The following is a 21,241-nucleotide window of genomic DNA, read 5'->3' as shown; positions in this document are numbered from 1 at the left end:
TGACTGAACAAGCCTTAAAATGTTTTTCCCATTTAATTAAGCAGAAAAAATGCTAGCATAATTATTAAACAATCAATGGAAAGGTCAGAGGATTTGTGTTGCAAATAGAACACATTTGAGAATCTCCCCTCCAGGAGCTCATTCTTGGGATAATATTGCACAGGCAGGCCTGAGATGTTTTTCCTGTACAAAAACCCTTTCCTTTCCGTGGAAGCTGTTTGTCTCCCATCCCCCCACCCCACCCTTTTTAAGATCGATTTATTTATTTGAAAGAGTTGCACACAGAGAGAAGGAGAGGCAGAGAGAGAGAAAGTGAGGTCTTACAACCACTGGTTCACTCCCCAATTGGCTGCAACGACCGGAGTTGTGCCTATTTGAAGCCAGGAGCCAGGGGCTTCTTCCAGGTTTCCCACGCAGGTGCAGGGGCCCAAGGACTTGGGCCATCTTCTACTGCTTTCCCAGGCTATAGCAGAGAGCTGGATGGGAAGCGGAGTAGCCGGGACTTGAACCAGCACCCATATGGGATGCCAGCACAGCAAGCAGTGGCTTTACCTGCCATGCCAAGCGCCAGCCCCTGAAGCTGTTGTTTCAAGTCTAGAGGGAAAGCCCAGAAAGCAAGATGTTCTGAAAGCTGCATCACTTGTTATCAAATATGTTGGAGAGTGTTGGCTAGAGGTCTTGTTAATTTAGGGTTAGTAGGGGCCGGCGCTGTAGCACAGTAGGTTAATCCTCTGCCTGCAGTGCCGGTATCCCATATGGGCACTGGTTCATGTGCTGGCTGCTCCTCTTCCAATCCTGTTCTCTGTTATGGCCTCGGAAAGCAGTAGAAGATGGCCCAAGTCCTTGGGCCCCTGCACCCATGTGGGAGACCAAGAAGAGGCACCTGGATTCTGGCTTTGGATAGGTTCAGCTCCTGCTGTTTCGGCCATTTGGGGAGTGAATCAATGGAAGGAAGACCTTTCTGTCTCTTTCTCTCACTGTCTGTAACTCTACCTCTCAAATAAAATATTAAACATTTAGGGTTAGTAGTACAAATTATTCTGAATGTTCAAGAAGGAAGAACTGAAGTAAAAAAAAAAGAATGAAATAAAGACAAATGAAGATATTTTTATGGCCAGTAACAACACTCAGGTTCTAAGGCTTTTACTGACACTCATAACTTGAAATTCTCAATGATGGAAAACAAACTTCCATAATTACTTTGAAATGACCAAGAAGGCACTTCTTACCATAATGAAATCTCTTTTTTATGATGTTAGTAACACCAGTTAAAATTAGACAAGACAGCACAGCACAACCCAGGTTAGCACAACACAGTTCACCATAGCACAGCACAGCAACCTGCTTCCTCCATGTGAAGAACACCCTTCAGCCTAAAATGCCGTCTGTGAGATCCATTAACCCACTTGAGGGGAGGTGGGGAGGCATGCCCGGTGAATAATACCAACCGTGACTCCATTCTCAGAAATGGAATTGACTTCATCAGTATGTTCCTAGCTATTTTTTGGAGAAACATCCAGGTTTGCCACAGAAAGAAAAAACTAAAAAAATGAAAATGTTGCTTTCTATGTGCAAATAAGTAAGACTTGTTCAGATGAAATGTTGGCTGGGCCTGAGGGGTGCTCAGGCTGCACAGGCTTTGGAGATGTTGCAGGGAGCAGAGAGAGGGTCCTGCTCACCACCATCTTCATGTGGGGCCCCATGACCTGTTGTGGTAGGGAGTGTAGGGAGCTGTTCTAGTGCCTGAGTTCTGCAGTCATGTACCAGGGATTGAATCTTCTTCCCAGCTCTGTGACTTTGCACAGATTGCTTTCCCCTCATCCTGGATCCACTTCCTATTCTGGATTCCTGCTGGTGGACACCTAGGAAGCAGCAGATAGTGGCTCAAGTGTCTGGGTACCTTCTACCCACATGGGTGACCTGGCTGAGTTCTGGGCTCCTGGATCTATTGTTGGAGGCATTTTGGAATGAACTAGTGTATGGAAGATCCCTGCTTCCCTCCTTGTCTTTCAAATAACTGAAGATAAGGTAAAAATGTTAAACATTAAAAATAAATTAATGGCTGGTGCCATGGCTCAATAGGCTAATCCTCCGCCTAGCGGTGCCGGCACACCAGGTTCTAGTCCCGGTCGGGGCGCCGGATTCTGTCCCGGTTGCCCCTCTTCCAGGCCAGCTCTCTGCTATGGCCAGGGAGTACAGTGGAGGATGGCCCAAGTGCTTGGGCCCTGCACCCCATGGGAGACCAGGAGAAGCACCTGGCTCCTGCCTTTGGATCAGTGCGGTGTGCCAGTTGCAGTGCGCCAGCCGTGGCGGCCATTGGAGGGTGAACCAACGGCAAAAGGAAGACCTTTACTCTCTGTCTCTCTCTCTCTCACTGTCCACTCTGCCTGTCAAAAAAATTTAATCAGGGGAAGAGGATCATTTAAAAACAATAAAAATGAAACAAATGACAGTGCGGACTTCATAGGCTTGTTTTATACATGGAATGATAAGTATATAAAACACTTAGAATACTATGTTCATAACAGTTTTAATGATTATTTGATCCTTTCATCTAGTGATCTGACAGATAGCCTCTTTTCAAGTGAGTGGTATGGCAAATGTGTGGGTAAGATGGAGATCTTTCTAGCTAATAATGAGTGGGTGAATAACATACTCATAGCAGTCTAGTCTTTTGGCCACAAGACATTTCTGGACAAATATCATGAAGCATTATCCTAAAGCTGGTTATAATTTCCCATAGGAACACTATTATAATTTAATTCCACAAATATGAAATGAACACCAGTATGCCCAAACCGTTGTGCCAGGGTTTGAAAAGTTAGAATGAAGAATGAGATGAACTTACCTCTCCTAAATTTTCCCCACGAAGCATTCACAATCAAATGAGAGAAGGTCCAGAAATTTGTAACTTTTCTTCTTTTTTCTCAACTTTTATTTAATAAATATAATTTTGCAAAGTATAACTTTTCAATTATAGCGACTCTTCCCCCCATAACCTCCCTCCCACCCACAACCATCCCATCTCCCACTCCCTCTCCCATTCCATTCTTCAAGATTCATTTTCAATTATCTTTATATACAGAAGATCAATTTAGTATATACTAAGTAAAGATTTCAACAGTTTGCACCCACACAGATACACAAAGTATAAAGTACTATTTGAGTACTAGTTGTACCATTAATTCACATAGTACAACACATTAAGGACAGAGATCCTACATGGGAAGTAAGTGCACAGTGACTCCCTTTGTTGATTTAACAATTGACACTTGTTTATGACGTCAGTAATCACCTGAGGCTCTTGTCATGAGCTGCCAAGGCCATGGGAGCCTCTTGAGTTCACCAACTCTGCTCTTATTTAGACAAGGCCATGGTCAAAGTGGAAGTTCTCTCCTCCCTTCAGAGAAAGGTATTTCTTTGATGGCCTGTTCTTTCTGCTGGGATCCCACAGAGATCAGAAATTTGTAGCTTTAATGTAAGTATGATGCTGCCATGTGAGATCAGGTTAGGTACCCAGTACTGGCTCTGGAGACCATTGGCCAGGCTTAAATCTCAGCTTTACCTCATATGAGGTGCACGTTCTTAGCATTTCTGAATCTTATTTTCCTCTGCAAAATTGGGGTTAAGAGAACTTTGACTATCTGAAATGCTAGGGGGATTAGATGAGGTGGTTTGTGTGGCATCAGACATTACAGCTTGCCACATGGTAAATCCACCAAAGGTTAGATTTTCCAATTTTAGTCACTTGGAGCATAGAAAAAATACAAATACATTTTGATGGGGAAATAAGCAAAGTTCTCTACTTAGTGACTTTAAGTTGGATATGGTAGGATGTTGAAAACTGGAGAACAACAAGCCAGAGAAGCAGGGGGTGAGAAGCGGAGAGGAGAGGAGAGACTGCGCAGAAAAGGGAGAGTGCCTGGTGTCAACTGAGGAAAAGAGCAAATATGTTCCACCAGAAATAATCTCCAACTGGACCAGAGGGGAGGCAGCAGAGAAATTTGGGTCCGTGCAGGAAATACCTTCAGTGTGCTCACTAAAGCTGCTTTTTTGTTCAAGGGCTCAAATGCAGTGAAAAATAGGTTTGTGCTAGACAAAGGAAAGATGACACAACCATCAATCTATTTTATATGCTAAAATTTAGTGCCACATTTTATGGATATAAATACTCATTGGTTGTATAAGGAGATATCAAATAACATGTTCAAATAGGCTAAACAACAACAAACAGTGCAAATTCTAGGGATAATATTAATCAAGAGGGAATGAGACTTTATTCCTATGGAATTTAGCAGCACTTTGTCAGATATGATTGCACATGTGTGTAAAAGCCTGTAGCATTTGGTGGAATTAGTAACGCTTTGACTTTAGGTATATGCTTAAATATAGAAAATCTTGTGCACTATAAAGTGGAATCTCAGATCATTTACTTTAAAAGTAGCCACTACAGAGTCACAGGATAAATGTTAATATTTTGAATAACTACCTTCTTTCTTAAGTTTCTGCACCATTTGTCGTGCTCACCAGCAAATTCTGAGTATTCCATTTTTTCTACATCTTCAACATGAGTCATTATCTTTTTGATTATAGATGTTTTTGTGGGCACAAAGTGGTTTCTTGTGCTTTCCATTTGCATTTCCTTATTGATCAATGTTACTGAGCATCTTTTAATGTACTGTCATTTTACTATCTTTGGAGAAATGTTTATTCAAGTCTTACAACTATCTTGATTTGGATCATATGATTTGAAAGTATTTTTTACCATTTTAGGGGGTTATTTTTATACTTGGAGGTGGTATTATTTGAAACAAAAATTATATTTGTTGACAACCAATTTATCTCTTACCATTTTTTTCCTTATGCTTTTGGTATCATATCTAAGATAATATTGCCAATCTATAGAAGTGAAGATTCAGTTTTTCAGAGTTTTGATGGGTTTTGATCTTACATTTAGGTCTGCACATTTTGAGTTTTTATATATTCAGTTGTCCTTGTCTCATTTGTTAAAAGATTGCTGTTTTGGGGTAAGCCTTTTAATCTAGCAGTTGGATGCCTGTGTTCCACATGAGAATATCTGAATTTGATCACTGACTCCAGGTTGGGATTTTGGTCTTCTGCTAATGTGGGCCCTGGAATGCAGTGGTGAGGGCTCGAGTAATTAGATTTCTGCCACCCACGTGTGAGGGATCTGGGTTGAGTTGCGAGCTCCCGACTTTGACATGGGCAGGCCTGGTCATTGTGGGTATTTGGAAGTGATTGAGCAGATAGTCACTCTGTCACTTCACCTTTCTGTCCTCTCCACCTCCACCAAGATTGCTCTTAACCCCCACTGAATTGCCTTGGTACCTTTGTCAAAAATCTGGTCGTAGGCCGGCGCCGCGGCTCAATAGGCTAATCCTCCACCTTGTGGCTCCGGCACACCGGGTTCTAGTCCCGGTTGGGGCACTGGATTCTGTCCCGGTTGCCCCTCTTCCAGGCCAGCTCTCTGCTGTGGCCAGGGAGTGCAGTGGAGGATGGCCCAAGTGTTGGGCCCTGCACCCCATGGGAGACCAGGGTAAGTACCTGGCTCCTGTCTTCAGATCAGCGCGGTGCGCCGGCAGCAGCGTGCCAGCCGTGGCGGCCATTGGAGGGTGAACCAACGGCAAAAGGAAGACCTTTCTCTCTGTCTCTCTCTCTCACTGTCCACTCTGTCAAAAATAAAAAATAAATAAAATAAACAAAAATCTGGTCGTAAGCATGAAGAATTATTTCTAACTTCTCTATTTTAGTCCAGAGATTCACATTTGTTTTTATGCCAGCATGATAAAGAATTGATTATTATGTCATTATAATGAAGTTTGAGATCAAGAGATGTCAATCCTCACACTAAGGTCTCTTGAATTTCCGCATGAGTTTAAGGATCACCTTGTCAATTTATGTAAAAAAAATCAAGTTGAATTTTTTAAAAAGATGTATTTATTTACTTGAGACACAAAGTTACAGACAGAGAGAGGCTGAGACAGAGAGAGGTCTTCCATCTCTTGGTTATCTCCCAAAACAGGTGCAATAGCCAGAGCTGGGCCAGTTGGAAGTCAAGAGCTTCTTCCAGGTCTCCCATGCAGGTGTAAGGGCCCAAGCACGTGGGCCATCCTCTACTGCTTTCTCAGGCCATTAACATGGAGCTGGATTGGAAATGGAGCAGCCAGGACTTGAACTGGCATCCATATGGGTTGCTAGAGCCACAGGTGGATGCTCAGCCTACTATACCACAGCAGTGGCTCTGCAAGCTGAAATTTTGACAAGGATTACAATGTATCTATAGATCAATTTGGGAAGTATTGTCATCTTAACAATATTAAGTCATTATTTTAATATGGGATATTTCTGTTTAATGTACTTTTAATGATATCTTGTAGTTTTCAGTGTATGATTCTTTTATCTTTTGTTAAATTTAATTTCTAAGGTTTTAATGATTTTGATATCTGTTGTAAGATCTTACTTTTTTGATATTCCAATGCTATTATAAATAGATTAGCTTGTGTGTGTTGATCTTACCTCCTGCAATCTTGGAACTTTTTTCATTAGTTTTAATAGTTTTGTTAGTGTATTCCTTAGAATTACCTATATTCAAGATTATGACATCAACCAATCAAGATGGCTTTACTTCTTTTACTTCTTCCTTTCCAGTCTGGATGTATCTTATTTATTTTCTTACCTAACTGCCCTGGCAAGAACCAACTAGATGTAATTTTGACAAGATCCATGTACCTTGTCTCTGATAACATCTGTCTGCTTTCCAATTCAGTGTTTTGTGTTAATAGCTCTTGTCTTGACTGATAGCTTCTCGGGTATCATAGATGTATGCTAAGTCAAGCCTCAGAAAGATAGCCCAGCCAGAGAATTCCATGCAGCATCATACTTGGACAAATGAAATAATAATTTAGCCCCACCTCCCTTATTCTGATGTAGAAAAATAAAGAACAAATGGATACTGTTTATGTGTGCAAGGTACAAGGTAGACAGCTTCACATTGATGATCTTATTATCAGTATAAATCAATGAGGCACATAAGGTTAATATAATAAAACAAAGTACAGAGGAGGCAACCAGGTTGTTCCACTATGCCCTGGAGATTGTGGCTGCACTAATTAAAAATGGATGTATAAGTCATTTTCCATCATTTTCCAAAGGAAACACTGATATCATTTAAGAATAATTTTCACACTTAGAAAATATAGAATTTTCCATAAGAAACATGAAGTTGTATTGTTCATAGATCTACCCTTATGTATTGATTGATAATATCATTTTTTAGATTTATTTTATTTACTTGAAAGACAGAGTTACAGAGAGTAGAGACAGAAAGAGAAATCTTACATCTGCTGGTTCACTCCCTAGATGGCCCAAGGACTTTGGCCATTCTCTACTGCTTTCCCAGGCAATAACAGAGAGTAGGATAGGAAGAAGAGCAGCTGGGACTAGAACCGGTGCCCACATGGGATGCCAGTGCTTCAGGCCAGGGCTTTAACCCACTGCACCACAGTGCCAGCACCTGATAATATCATTGTTATGGGATAGGGATTTTCTTTTTTTTTGAATTGCTAATGATTTGCATTTTATTAATATTATTATCTTTTTTTAGTTAATACAAACTTCATGTATTTAAGTACAATTTTAGGACTACAGTGATTCTTCCCACTGTGCCGCCCTCTCATACCCATTCCCACCCCTCTTCTACCTCCCTCTCTTATTCCCAGTTTTATTTTATACTAAGATCTATTTTCAATTAACTTTATGCATAGAAGATTATGTCTATAGTAAGTAAAGAGTCATAAATTTGCAAGACAAAGTAAAAATAAAAATTAAAAAATGAAGCTGTTTTTCAACAGTTGAGACAGGGCTGTTCAAAGTCATTGCATCTTGAAGTTAATTGGCCTTTTTTTTTTTTTTGAGAAACTTAATTTTAAAGAAGCACCCAAGAGTGATTCATCTTTTGTAAGCATTTAAACTAGTTTATGAGACATAAGAGTATCCTTCACGTTAAAGGAAAGTAAGTCTTTGTCATTAATTGAAGAAGCACCTAAGAAAACAAGCAATGTAGTTGGATACTTTGGCCTAACTAAAATTTATGAGATATAAGTATATCCCCCACTTAATACACTAAAATGGAATAAATCTTTAAAAACAAATTTATTACTAACTCTCCTAGCACAACTCTTTGAGTGCAGAAGTCCTGCATGGGAAGTTAGGGCACAGTGACTCCTGTTGTTAATTTAATATTTAACACTCTTATGGATGACTTCAATATCATCTGAGGCTCTTGACATGAGATGCCTAGGCTATGGAACCCTTTTGAATCCACAAACTCCATCAGTATTTAGATAAGTTTGTCAGCAAAATGAAAGTTCTCTCCTCCCTTCAGAGAAAAGTATGCCCTTCTTTGACCACTTTCCACTGGGGTCTCAACCATAGAGTTCCTTCATGTAGGACAGTTTTTGCCACAGTGTTTTGGCTTTCCATGCCTAAAATGCTCCAGTGGGCTTTTCAGCCAGACCAGAATGCCTTAAGAGCTGATTCTGAGGTCAGAGTTCTACTTGAAGTACTTGTCATTCTGTGAGTCTGCTGTGTGGACTGCTTCCCCTGATGGCACCCTCACTCCTTTTTAATTCTTTTATTATTACCAAACACTGAATCCTATTAATATAATCACTTTAACACTTAGTCCTATCTATATGATCATTTTAACACTTAATCCTATCCCTATGCTCACTTTAACACATAAAATGCTATTTTAACCCCCCCCCCCCCAAGCTTAAGAGGATTTGGGGTCCTCTGGCAAGTTTTTATAATGTACCCTTAGAAGTAAGTCTGTATGAATGTATACAGAATTATACAGCTTTACAGTTACAAACTTCACACACTTCCTAATTACAATTTTATGAACATGGTGATTCTTCCCACTGTGCCTGCCCTCCCACCCTTCTTTCTCCTCCCTCTTACTCCCACTCTTATTTTTGCTAGGATCTATTTTCAATTAATTTTATATACATATGATTAACTGTTATCAAAAGATTTCAATAAATAGTAAGAAAAAGAAAGAAACTGTTCTTCAACATTTGAGACAAGGGCTGTTCAAAGTCTTTGCTTCTCAAAGTGTCAATTTCAATTCTACAGATGGCCTTTTAGGTGCTATACTAGTTATTACAAGTCAAGGAGAACATATGGTATTTGTCCCTTTGAGACTGGCTTGTTTCACTAAATATGATGTTTGCCAGGTTCATCAATTTGTTGTAAATGACCAGATTTCATTTTTTTTAAACTGCTGTGTACATATCCCATAATTTCTTTATCCAGTTTTTGCTTGATGGGCTTTGGGTTAATTTCATGTCTTAGCTATTGTGAATAGAGCTGCAATAAACATGGAGTTTCAAATAATTTCATATGCCGATTTCATTTCCCTTTGGTAAATTCTCAGGCGTGGAATGACTGGGTTGTATGGTAGGTCTATATTCAGATTTCTGAGGTGTCTCCATACTGTTTTCTATAGTGTGTTTACCAATTTATATTCCCACCAACAGTGGATTAGAGTACCTTTTCCCCCACATCCTCACGAAAATTTCTTTTTGTATATTTCTGTATGAAAGCCATTCTAACTGAGGTGAGGTGAACCTCCTTGTGGTTAGATTTGCATTTCCCTGAGGGCTAGTGATCCTAATCATTTTTTCAAGTGTCTGTTGGCCATTTGCATTTCCTCTTTTGAAAAATATCTAAGTCTTTTGCCCACTTCTTAACTGGGTTGTGTGTTTTGTTGCTGTTGTTTCATGGCCTCTTTATATATTCTGGTTATTAAAACTTTATCAGTTGTATAGTTTGCAAATATTTTCTCCCCTTCTGTGAATTTTCTCTTCACTTTGCTGATGGTTTATTTTGTAATACAGAAGCTTCTCAATTTGATGTAATCCCATTTGTCAATTTTGGCTTTGATTGCCCATGCCTCTGGGGTCCTTTCCAAGAACTCAGCCTATGTCAATGTCTTGCAGGTTTTCCCTAGTGTTCTATAATAATATGATTATATCTGGTCATAGATTTAGGTCTTTAATGTATTTTGAGAAAATTTTTGTGTAAAGTATAAGGTAGGATTCTCATTTCATACTTCTGCATGTGGAAATTCAGTTTTCCCAGCACCATTTGTTGAAGAGACTGTCTTTGCTCCAGGGATTGATTTCAGCTCTTTTGTTAAAGATAAATTTGTTGTAGATGCTTGGATTGATTTCTGAAATTTCTTTCCTGTCCCATTGGTCTAACCACCTATGTTTGTATCAGTACCAGGCTGTTTAGATTATAACTGCCCTGTAGTATGTCTTGAAATCTGGTATTGTGATGCCTCAAGCTTTATTCTTACTGTGTAATATTGCTTGAACTATTCGGGGTCTCCAGTGTTTCCATATGAATTTCATCATCATTTTTTTTTCTACCTCTGAGAAAAATGTCCATGGTATTTTGATTGGTATCACACTGAATCTGTAAATTGCTTTTCATAGTATGGACATTTTGACAATGTTGATTATTCCAATCTGTGAACATGGAATATTTTTTCATTTTTTATCTTCTATTGGCTTCTTTCATGTTTTATAACTCTTATCATACAGATCCTTGATGTTCTTGATTAAATTTATTCCAAATTCCTTGATTGTTTGAGGATATTGTGAATGGGATTGATCTTAGAAGTTTTTTCTTAGCTATGGGATTGTCTATGTATATAAAGGCTGTTGATTTTTGTGTGTTGATTTTATATCCTGCTACTTTACCAAACTCTTCTATGAGTTCCAATAATCTCTCAGTGGAGTCTTTTGGATTCTCTCTATATAGAATCATGTCATCTGCAAATAGGGATAGGTTGACTTCCACCTTTCCAATTTGTATCCCTTTGATTTCTTTTTCTTGACTAATGGCTCTGGCTAAAAGTTCCAGAACTACACTGAATAGTAATGTTGAGAGTGGACATCCTTGTCTGGCTCCAACTCTCAATGGGGATACTTTCTAAGTTCCCCATTCAATAGGATGCTGATCATGGGTTTGTCATAAATTGCCTTGATTGTGTTAAGGAATGTTCCTTCTATACCCAATTTGCTTAGAGTTTTCATCATGAAAGGATGTTGTATCTTATCAAATCCCTTCTCTGCATCTACTGAGATATCATATGGTTTTGTTCTTCAATTTGTTAATGTGGTGTATCACATTGATTTTGTGAATGTTAAACCATCCCTGCATTTCGGAAATAAATTCCACTTGGTCAGGGTAGATTATCTTTCTGACGTGTTGTTGGATTCAACTGCCTATCATTTTGTTGAGGATTTTTACATCTATGTTCATCAGGGATATTGGTTTGTGGTTCTTTTTCTCTGTTGCATCTTTTCCAGGTTTGGGCATTAAGGTGATGCAGGCTTCATAGAATGAGTTTGGGAGGATTCCCTCCTTTTTAATTGTTTTAAATAGATAGAAAGAATTGGAGTTAGTTCTCCTTTAAATGCCTGATAGAATTCAGCAATGAAGCTGTCCGGTCATGGGCTTTTCTTTGTTGAGAGGGCCTTTATTACTGATTCAATTCAGTTATGGGTCTGTTTAGGTTTTCAGTGTCTTCATGACTTAATTTATGAAGGTTTTATGTGTCCAGAAATCTATCCATTTCTTCTAGGTTTCCTGGTTTGTTGGCATACAGCTCTTTCATAATTTCTGATGATTATTTTTATTTCTGTGCTGTTTGTTACATTTCCTTTTTCATCTCTATTGATTTAGGTCTTTTCCTTTTTTGGTTACTTTTGCCTGTGCTGTATCAATTTTTATTTTTTCAAAAGCAGCATTTCACTGATTTTTCTGTATTTTTTGTCTCAATTTTGCTTATTCTCTAATTTTAATTATTTCTTTAGTCATATCAGTTTTGGGTTTGGTTTGTTGTTGATGTTCTAGGTCCTCAAGATGCATTGATAGCTCTGTTATTTGATACCTTTCCAGTTTCTTCATGTAGGCACCTATTGCTGTTGCTATTGCTTCTTTCTTACCAGTGCTGTTGCTGTTTCCCATAGGTTTTGATATGATGTATTGTCATCTACATTTGTTTCCAGAAATATTTTGATGTCTCTTTTGATTTTCTTTTTCTATGATTTGTTTTGACTCGTTTTTTCTTTTTTCATCATTTGTGGGGTTGATTTTTAAATTTTTTTTCTGTTGGTTTTTATCTTTGGGGTTAAGCTTCTGTGGTTTCATTGAGTCTGCCCTTACTCCTTTCCGAATACCAGGAGTTGGTTTGGTGGATGTGTCCCTGGGGCTATGGGTAATGCTGTAGGGTGGGGCTGATTTCCAGGGTGGCAGCTGTGTTGGCCATGGTGGAACTTCAAAGCCAGCTTTGTCCTACACTCTTTCATGTAGCTACTGAGGCTCCAGGCTCTTAGCATATAGAGCTCCCACAGATGCTGACACATGACGGTGCTGCTGGTGCGGGCACTCCTCTGTTTTCCATATTTGCCGGGCTACCTTCTTGCTGAGCTCTGGGGTAGTGGGAGCTGTGGGCTGTTCCCTCCATTGGTAGCTCTGAATCGGGCACACATACTAGAGTCCCTGGTCCAATGCCTGCCTGTGGCTGTTGGCAGCACTGCGCTCCTGTGTCCAGTCTCAGTGATCTGTTATCTACATGCCTACAGGCTTCTTAGTTGTACCATTGATTTTAAAATGGTGCCCGCCCCCTCTCCCAGCCAGGTTGCAGATCTTGTTTTGGAGAAATTTGTTGGAATCAGTTGTCCCCATTTACTATTACTAGGACCCCAAGTGACCACTGGTAACTGAGCTGTAGTCCATACTCTAGCCATACTCTCTGTGGCTCTATGGCTCTATCCCCACGGATTGGTGCAGACTGACCTCCCCCGCAATCTCAACGATGCTCCCGGCTTGGGCTGTCTGTGACTGTGGCTCTGTGTGTGCGCCAGCACTCCCCATGTGGTTTCGGGTTGTTTCCCCTCCACCTGTGGGGCTTCCCAGGTTGTTCCCCTTCTCTTCTCCCCCAGACTTGTACCTCCTACCCTATTCATTGCACTTTTTCTTCTCAGCCCTGTATAGCATACTGCTCCCTAATCTGCCATTTTTCCCCCCAGGGATTTTTCTTAACTATGCAGATTTCTGTATGAATTTCTATAAGAATAGGGGCTTAAAAATTGGATTGCGCAAAAAAAAATAAATAAACAAATGTAAGATCTCCCTCAGGTTCAGTGAAATTCTTCAAGTTTACTCTCCCCATTTATCTGACTTTATTTCATAAATGTATACATTTTAGCATGTCTTACATGGATCTTACACATATTTTGTCATATTTATATCTAAATATTTCAGGTTTTGATGCTTATGTAAATGGAATTTATATTTTTAATTTCAAAATTTATTTGTTCATTTTTGGTATATAAGAAAGCCATTGACCTTTGTATATTGGTGTTGTATCTCAATCTTGCTTTAATCACTCATTAGTTCCAGGAGTTTTTTGCTATTGTTGTTTCTTCTGGATTTTCTAGATTGTCCAGGGGCCTGTGAGTTACACCATCTCTTGGAATGCCAGCATCCCTTTCTGATCCAGCTCCATGCTGATATGTCTGGGAAAGCAGCAGATGTTCCAAGTTCTCGTGCCCCTGCCAGCCCTGTGGGAAAACTGGATGGAGTTCCTGGCTCTGGGCTTCATCCTGGTCCTGCCCTGACCACTGTGGCCATTTGGGGACTGAACCAGCAGATGGAAGACCACTGTCTCTCTGTCTCTGCCTCTCTCTCTCTGCCATTCTGCCTTTCAAATAAACCTTTAAAAAAGTTTTTAAAAATGATCATTTAATAAACAAGATAGTCTGTATCTTTGTTCCCAATCTGTTACTTTCTTGTCTTGTCTTTAGCTATTAGCCAGGACTACCAGAACCAGGTTGAATAGGAGTAATGAGAGGAGAATGCTTTTGCTTTATTCCCAGTTTTAGGCAAAAAGTACCAAGTTTATCACTGTTAAGTATGGTTTTATCTGTAGGGTTTCTGCAGATGCTATTTATCAAGCTGGAGAAGTTCCTCACCATTTCATATATTGGTATAGGATTTTGTCAAATGCTTTTTCTGCATCTAATGATATTACAATGTAAATTTGCTTCTTAGCCTATTGATATGATGGATTATTGATTATTGAATATATAACCAGCCTTCACACCTGGAATAGATACTGTTTGGCCATGGTGTCTAATTATTTTTGTGCATTGTAGGATTCTACTTCCTAATATTTTGTTGAAGAGTTTTGTATTTATGTTCCTGTGCATATGGGTCTATAGTTTTCCTTTCTTGTAATGCCTCTGGCTTTTGCTATTAGGAAATAGCTGACCTCATTGAATGAGTTAAGAGTAATCCTTCCACATCCGTTCTTCTGTGAGAGATTGTGGAGACTTTGCATAATTTATTCCCAAAATATTCGGTAGACTTCACCAAGGAAACTATATAGGCCTATTCCTTCTGTTTTGAAAGATTGTCCATTACTGATTGAATTTGTTAGGCATGTGGAGACTGATTGATGTTATGTCTTCCTGTGTAAATTTTGATAATCTTTCAGGGAGTTGATCCATCTCACTTAAGGTATCAAACTTATAAAGTTATCTATAATATTCCTTTTTAAAATCCTGTTAGTGTCCATGATATCAGTAGTGCCAGTCCTCTTATATTGTATTTTAGAAGAGAATATATATATTCTAATGTATATACTAGATTATGAAAAAATGGAGTTGTAAGGAAGAGGATCTTTTGTTAAATAATAAAGTATTGATCCTTCAGTCAACAAATAGGCACTGAGAATATATAATAAGCCGGCACTGCATTAAGCACATCAGTGATAAATCAGTACCATTCTCCTCACTGTGCCACTTCATTCTGTTGCAGAGAGAGACAATAAAGATTTCATATACGTTGAATTAAAGTCTAGGCAAATGGAGATGTTCACCATATATCCCATGCCATGATACACTTTCCACACATCTCATCTCAAGCTTAAGAGCCTTGTGGAATATGCAGTATTAAACCTCTTGAACAGGTAGCACCATTAGAAGAAATGAGTAAACCCCTAAGTCTCATAATCACTAATTAGAAAAGGCAAAATTTTATCAAACTCTCGCTACAGAGCTCTGTCTCTGTAAGTTCTGATGTTTGCATCAGTTATTCAGATGTTAACACTGGACATTTTTAAATAAAAGAATGAAGTTTCCCTGAGATAGGCCTCTTCAAATTTTCCTTATAAATTAGAAACTTCTAAAATAGAATTTTCAAGCAGGAAATACTTTGAACTTTTCAAGAAGCTCTAATTTTGTCTAATAAGATATGAATCGATTAGATCTATTATTTAGAATGATTAGAGCACCCGGAGTACTCTAAGTAAATCCTTTGAAATTGATAAAAGGACGCGCTCTAATCTGACAGGGATCATCAATTTGTTACATCATTCCAAAGTTCTCTGTTATTTTCTGTGACATTTCCCAAATTGTCTAGTGAATTCAAGCTGTTAGAACAACTTCTTTTATGAGCCATCTCCAGAGGCTCATCAAGCTGAGAATTATATAATTGGTTTGGAATCTATGCAGCACTTGCCAAAGATGGATCCTTTGGAAAATGATGTATTGTTGATGTCTATTCTCTGGTTAAGATCAACATTTGCTGAGTGATGTTAATATTAATAAAATCCTCTAGCTCAATGTTAAACCTTTCTTCTTGAAAGAAGAAAGAAAGGTAGAGTGTTATCTGCTGTTTTACATTAATTGAAAAAATTCTATTACAATTCTAGTCTCAAAACTAAGTTTATTGGGGCCAGCGCTGTGGCGCAGTAGGCTAAGCCTCTACCTGTGCTGTGGGCAAACCTATGGGTGTCAGTTTGTGTCCCAGAAGCTCCTCTTTCAATCCAGCTGTCTGCTGGGAAAGCAGTGAAAGATGGCCCAAGCCCTTGGGCTTCTGCACCAATGTGAGAAACCCAGAAGAAGCTCCTGGCTTCAGATCAGCCCAGTTTGAGCCATTGTGGCCATTTGGGGAGTGAACCAGTGGATGGATGACCTTTCTCTCTGTCTGTTCTTCTCGCTGTCTGTAACTCCACTTCTCAAATAAATAAAATCTTTTAGGGGCCTACACTGTGGCACAGCGGGTTAATGCCCTGGCCTGAAGCACCGGCATCCCATTTGGGTGCCGGTTCATGACCCAGCTGCTCCACTTCCAATCCAGCTCTCTGTTATGGCCTTGGAAAGCAGTAGAAGATGGCCCAAGTCCTTGGGCCCCTGCACTCATGTGGGAGACCTGAAGAATCTCCTGGCTTTTGGCTTCGGATCAGCGCAGCTCTGGCTGTTGCGGCCATCTGGGGAGTGAACCATTGGATGGAAAACCTCTCTCTCTCTCTCTCTGCCTCTCCTCTCTCTGTGTAACTCTGACTTTCAAATAAATAAATAAATCTCAAAAAAATAAAATCTTTTAAAAAAGTGTATTTAAGAAACAAAATGAATCATAGCCTAAAACTGTTTAGAAAAAATAAGTTTATTGTTCACATCCATTACTGATGCATTTTGTCATTGTGTATTTGTAATTCTATGATTCACGTTTACATAGTTATCCTCAAAACATCCAATAGACTTAGTTTTGAAAATACTGTGTTTTATCTTAAGTTTCTTCCCTTTATATTTTCAAGGAATAATCTTGCCTCAGATGATCATGTTTTCCTGATATTTATCATTTATAAGATAAAGTAATATCATTATTGCTAAAGAAAACTTGGTGAAGCTGTTGAAACTAACAACTTAATGTGAGTGGCCTTTCTCCTGGTCTTGCCTGGGATCAGCTTTAAGCCACATCCATCAAACTGTCCCCACAAAGGTCCAGAGACGCCCCCCCCCCCCCCCGCCCCATTTCCTCTCAATGAAATCCTCTCATTACCTGGTTAATGCGACTCTTAGGATCATTGTTTGCTATTCTCACCCTGTCTTGTATACTACAGTGTCTAAATGTTTACAGCTGGTGATAATGGAACAAAGGCCTTCAGCAACCAGGCGGTCAACCAAATGCTGCTACAGGGACATACTCGGCTCCCCACCCAGGAGACAGCGGCTTGAGACATTGCCCCATGCCAGTGAAGAGTATCTCGTCGCCCCATGTCAGCAGGAAGTAGCTCTAAAGACAGATCATCGTCCTTCTACCCCTCCTGGACTTTTGGGACTAATCTAATTCCATACCACTCCTGCTTTATAAAAAACAAAAGGGGGGAATGTTAGGAAAATGACATGCGATCTACATCCTGATTTACATCCTATGACTCGGTTCCACCGCCATTGCTGAAAGTCTGGTAGCCACATGGCCCAACTACCTGTGCTAAGCTCCACCCCCATCCTAATGGGATTCACTGCTCCTGCTTCCCTGCCTGCCCTCTGGCAAAGTTTTAAAAGGGCCTATTCCTGAACACGTGACTCTCTTGGCTCCTCTCATCTGCTCTCCTCTCCTCGAAAGCTCCTCTCTTCTCTCTCTCTTATACTCTCCTTCTCTCTCTTTTCCTTCTTTACCCTGTCCCTCCAGCCTGCTGAGTTTCCCCAATAAACCCTCTCCCTTAAAAAAAAAAAAAAAAAAAAAGAAACTTAAAACTTAAAATAATCCCAACAAACAGACCATAGTCTGTTTAATTGGTATTATGTTGGTTTCACAAATTAAGCTTAATATTATACTGGTGGGGTCATATTGGTTTCCAGAGATTTCTGATTTATAAAGTGTGGCATGACATGCTATACAGTGCTGCATAATCTGACTGTTACACTGTATGTATTTGTGGAAGCTAGCAGAGCAACATTTCTTGTCTCAATTTCTTACTATATTTTCTCATCATTTTTCTTTTTCTTATTTTTCTATAGGTAAAACAGGGTGCCAGGAAAGGTGTGTTTCTGAGAATTCCCCTGTATGTTAAAGTGAATTGATAGTACCTGATAGCAGATTGTGCTCTTCACTGACATCTGGACAATCGCTCCCTGACTTCATTATGGATTCCACACCTTGATTAAGAATACAGCGTGACATTAGACAGCCAGGGCAATCTCAGCTGTACTGTCTGCAATTCCCATAATTTTAGGGTAAGTTATTGAACTTTCCAAAGCTTTAGTTTCCTTACTTATAGAGTTGATAGCATTACTCATATCTGGCACCTGGAAAATATTCAATGAACAGTAGAATTTATTATTAATTGTATTATGCATTCACTACTGATTGGTAAGATTATCTATATCCCAGCTCCAGGTGATAGTAAATTTCTTTTCTTCAGGATCACACAGTAGATTCCTCTTACTATTTCTAAAGTCAATTCACTGAAATGATTCAGCACTTCTTTATTTAAAGGAGATCATGAACTAGCTAATACGTAGATCAGTTTGATATTGTTCTTGAATCCAGAAAATAAAATACTTTCAGTGTCCTACATTGTAAGCAAAGGAAGGAAAAAAAAAAAAAACACCTAGCATTGAACTTTTTGAAAACCAAGAACGTACCTACAGAACAGTTGAAATTTTCCTTCCCTGGGTCAGGAAGAGGCATGCCATGCTCAACTGCTTTTAGGCAGGAAATTTAAGCTAAGAGAATGTGATTTCTCCAAAGGAAGTGTGCTCAAAACAAATAATCTGTACTCGTAGAAAGAGTGCCCAGGGATTCATTTTGGATGTTGTTTCTTGGGAGTTGAGTGAAGTGAGTTTAGGAGACTAGGAAGTAGGGATCTGAATGACCTGATCTAATCTTATACCCTTTATGGGACTACATAAACACAAATTGAGAAAACACCATTGTTCACTAAGTGCAGACTTCATTCCAAATGAATGTTTAACAATAGATGAACTCAAAGGAAACATCTCTCTCATGTCCTTTGCCCTGATTGATGCTTTCAGTGTATTCAAAAGCATTATTACCAAAATCTTTCTTCCATAGAAACAGCTTATATTCATACAGCTGCTGGTGTAGAATGTGATACTTGATCTTCCGAACCCAAGACTAAGGCATTGCAGCACTCATACATATGTAACACAAGTTTTAAGAAAGTACTTTGGGGGCCAGCATAGTAGGTTAGACCTCCACTTGTGGATCTGGCATTCTGGATGCCAGTTTGAGTCCCCACAGCTCCTCTTCTGATCCAGCTCTCTGCTGGTGTTCTGGAAAGCATTGGAAGACTGCCCAGGTGCTTGGGCCCCTGCACCCACATGGGAGACCCAGAAGAAGCTAATGGCTTCACCTCGGCCATTGTGACCAATTGGGTAATGAATCATGGGTTAGAAGATCTGTCTCCCTGTCTCTCTCTTTGCCTGTGGCTCTGCCTCTCCAATAAATAAATAAATCTTAAAAAAGAAAGCACTTTGATTTCCTCTCTAAGCAAATTATGTAATCCATGTGAGTTTTGTGTGTGTGTGTTTTTTTTTTTTTTTAAGATTTATTTGAAAGAGTTACAGAGAGGGAGAGAGAGAGAGAAAGGTCTTCCATCCACTGGCTTATTCCCCAAATGGCTGCAATGGCCAGGGCTAGGCCAGGCTGAAGCCAGGAGCCAGGAATCTCATCCAGGTCTCCCACATGGGTGTAAGGACCCAAGCACTTGAGCCAATCTTTGCTGCTTTTTGCAGTCCGTTAGCAGGGAGCTGGATTAGAAGTGGAGCAGCTGATACTTGAACAGCTGCTCATAAGAGATGCAGGTGTTAACAGGCAGCAGCTTTATCTGCTATACCACATGCTGGCCCCTTCATGTGAGAGTTTATCTCCTGATTTGGCATGAACAATATTGAAAATTGTGGGGTTAATACTTTAGTAGTAAAACTTTGTCTACTATCTACCATCCAGAAAAGGTAACTCTAGTGCTTCATGCCTCACAACATTGTTGGGAGAATAGAGTAACATCTTTAATAAAGTTAAAAGTCAAAAGTAAAACTCAGGTAGAGGCCACCCAGGCCGCAGTGTTGGTCGTGTGCTTGCTGTGAGTATCAGACATTGCCCTGGGAACAGCAGTGAACATGAGCAAGATGGGGCCCCTGCCCTGGAAGTGAACAGGGAACGACTGTATCACTGTCGGCCTCAGTATGCCATTTCAACTTCATGGCATCCCAGAGGAAAAGAAAGCTAAGCACTATTTCGATAAGATAGGTGACAGTGTTATAGGACTGAAAAGACCCAGGGCATGGACAATGCTAACCAACTATACCTAATGGAAGAAACGAATTCTGAATTCCAGGCTGTGAATCACTGAGAAGGTGGAGCTTTATTAGGCTTTTCAAGGATGTGCATATCTTTATTGAAAAAGGAGAGGGAGAGAGGAAGAAGGGAGGGAAAGCAGGGGGAAAGAGAGGAAGAGAGAAAGAGAATGAATTTCCAGGAGCTGATAAAGGATGGAGGAAAGACTTCAGAGGTATGAAATTCTGCATTGTACCTAGAGGATATTGAATAAAAAATTTAGATGTGATGTAAATAACCTTGAGGTGCCTCTTGGGACTGGTCAGCTGCTGAGGTCCTTAGAGAACTGAGCCTTTGGACGGATTTCAGAGAGCAGGTTTTGGATATTACTTCCCAGGGAAGTAGTGAATTTAGAAGACTAGAAAGTTTGGGTCTTGATGGCCTGATATAATCTTGTACTCCTGTAAGTGGTAGAACTGTTTAGGGTAATTAATTTGTGTGACTGATAGGTTAGAATAGTAGCAGAGGGTTATGAGTCTATGAGTATATAGCATCTGTATCCTTGACATCTTGGCACAGATCTGGTTAAGTCATGGATGGCAAGTAGACTGAAGATAAGTGGAGCATTTCTATTTTTAAATCATAACCACAAGGAAAGCCTCTAACAGAAATGAAGCCAAATGGGTTGCAAAACACCTCCTGATGATTTTCTACTTAGCCCATAAAAGTAAAGGGTGTGACGAAAGGCAGTGTATCATGAATTTTTATGTAGGTTTTAGGTAGGAAGATGTGGTCAGAGCAGAGGTGTTGTCAACCATGTGAAATTTTTGAGCCGCTGAGCAAAAGAACAACAGTGTGAGCAGGGTGACTCAGGTTGTGGTCCCTTTGACAATAAATGCAGTAGATTATAAAAAAGATGCTGCTTATTTAGGTATGTTGGATTTGGATAATGGCATATAGATGGGGATATCTAGGATAAATTCTAGAACCAGGCAGTGTAAGCATTGGGAGAGAACAGGCAACCAGTAGTCACTTTGTCCATACTTGAGCACCT

General features: G+C 39.7%; 1 long non-coding RNA gene across 12 annotated transcripts in view; it reads left to right on the top strand.

Moving 5' to 3' along the window:
• LOC103350916 (uncharacterized) overlaps positions 1-21,241 on the top strand; it is a 171,463-nt gene that overhangs the window by 22,811 nt on the left and 127,411 nt on the right. For 7 of the 12 annotated variants that reach the window (XR_016219728.1, XR_016219723.1, XR_016219729.1 and 4 more), the window contains one exon: positions 13,539-13,859. This is a non-coding gene — a long non-coding RNA (uncharacterized LOC103350916). Of the gene's footprint in view, positions 1-13,538; positions 13,860-17,005; positions 17,320-17,906; positions 18,123-21,241 lie in introns of those variants that run through there. The other 5 variants (XR_016219734.1, XR_016219724.1, XR_016219725.1 and 2 more) reach the window with 3 other exon arrangements.

The sequence above is a fragment of the Oryctolagus cuniculus genome, chromosome 13 (assembly GCF_051225735.1).
Source record: "Oryctolagus cuniculus isolate XC-2025 breed Fujian yellow rabbit chromosome 13, ASM5122573v1, whole genome shotgun sequence".
Lineage (NCBI taxonomy): Eukaryota > Metazoa > Chordata > Mammalia > Lagomorpha > Leporidae > Oryctolagus > Oryctolagus cuniculus.
The sequence above is the reverse complement of the archived record's forward strand: the minus strand, read 5'-3'. Positions and strand labels throughout refer to the sequence as shown.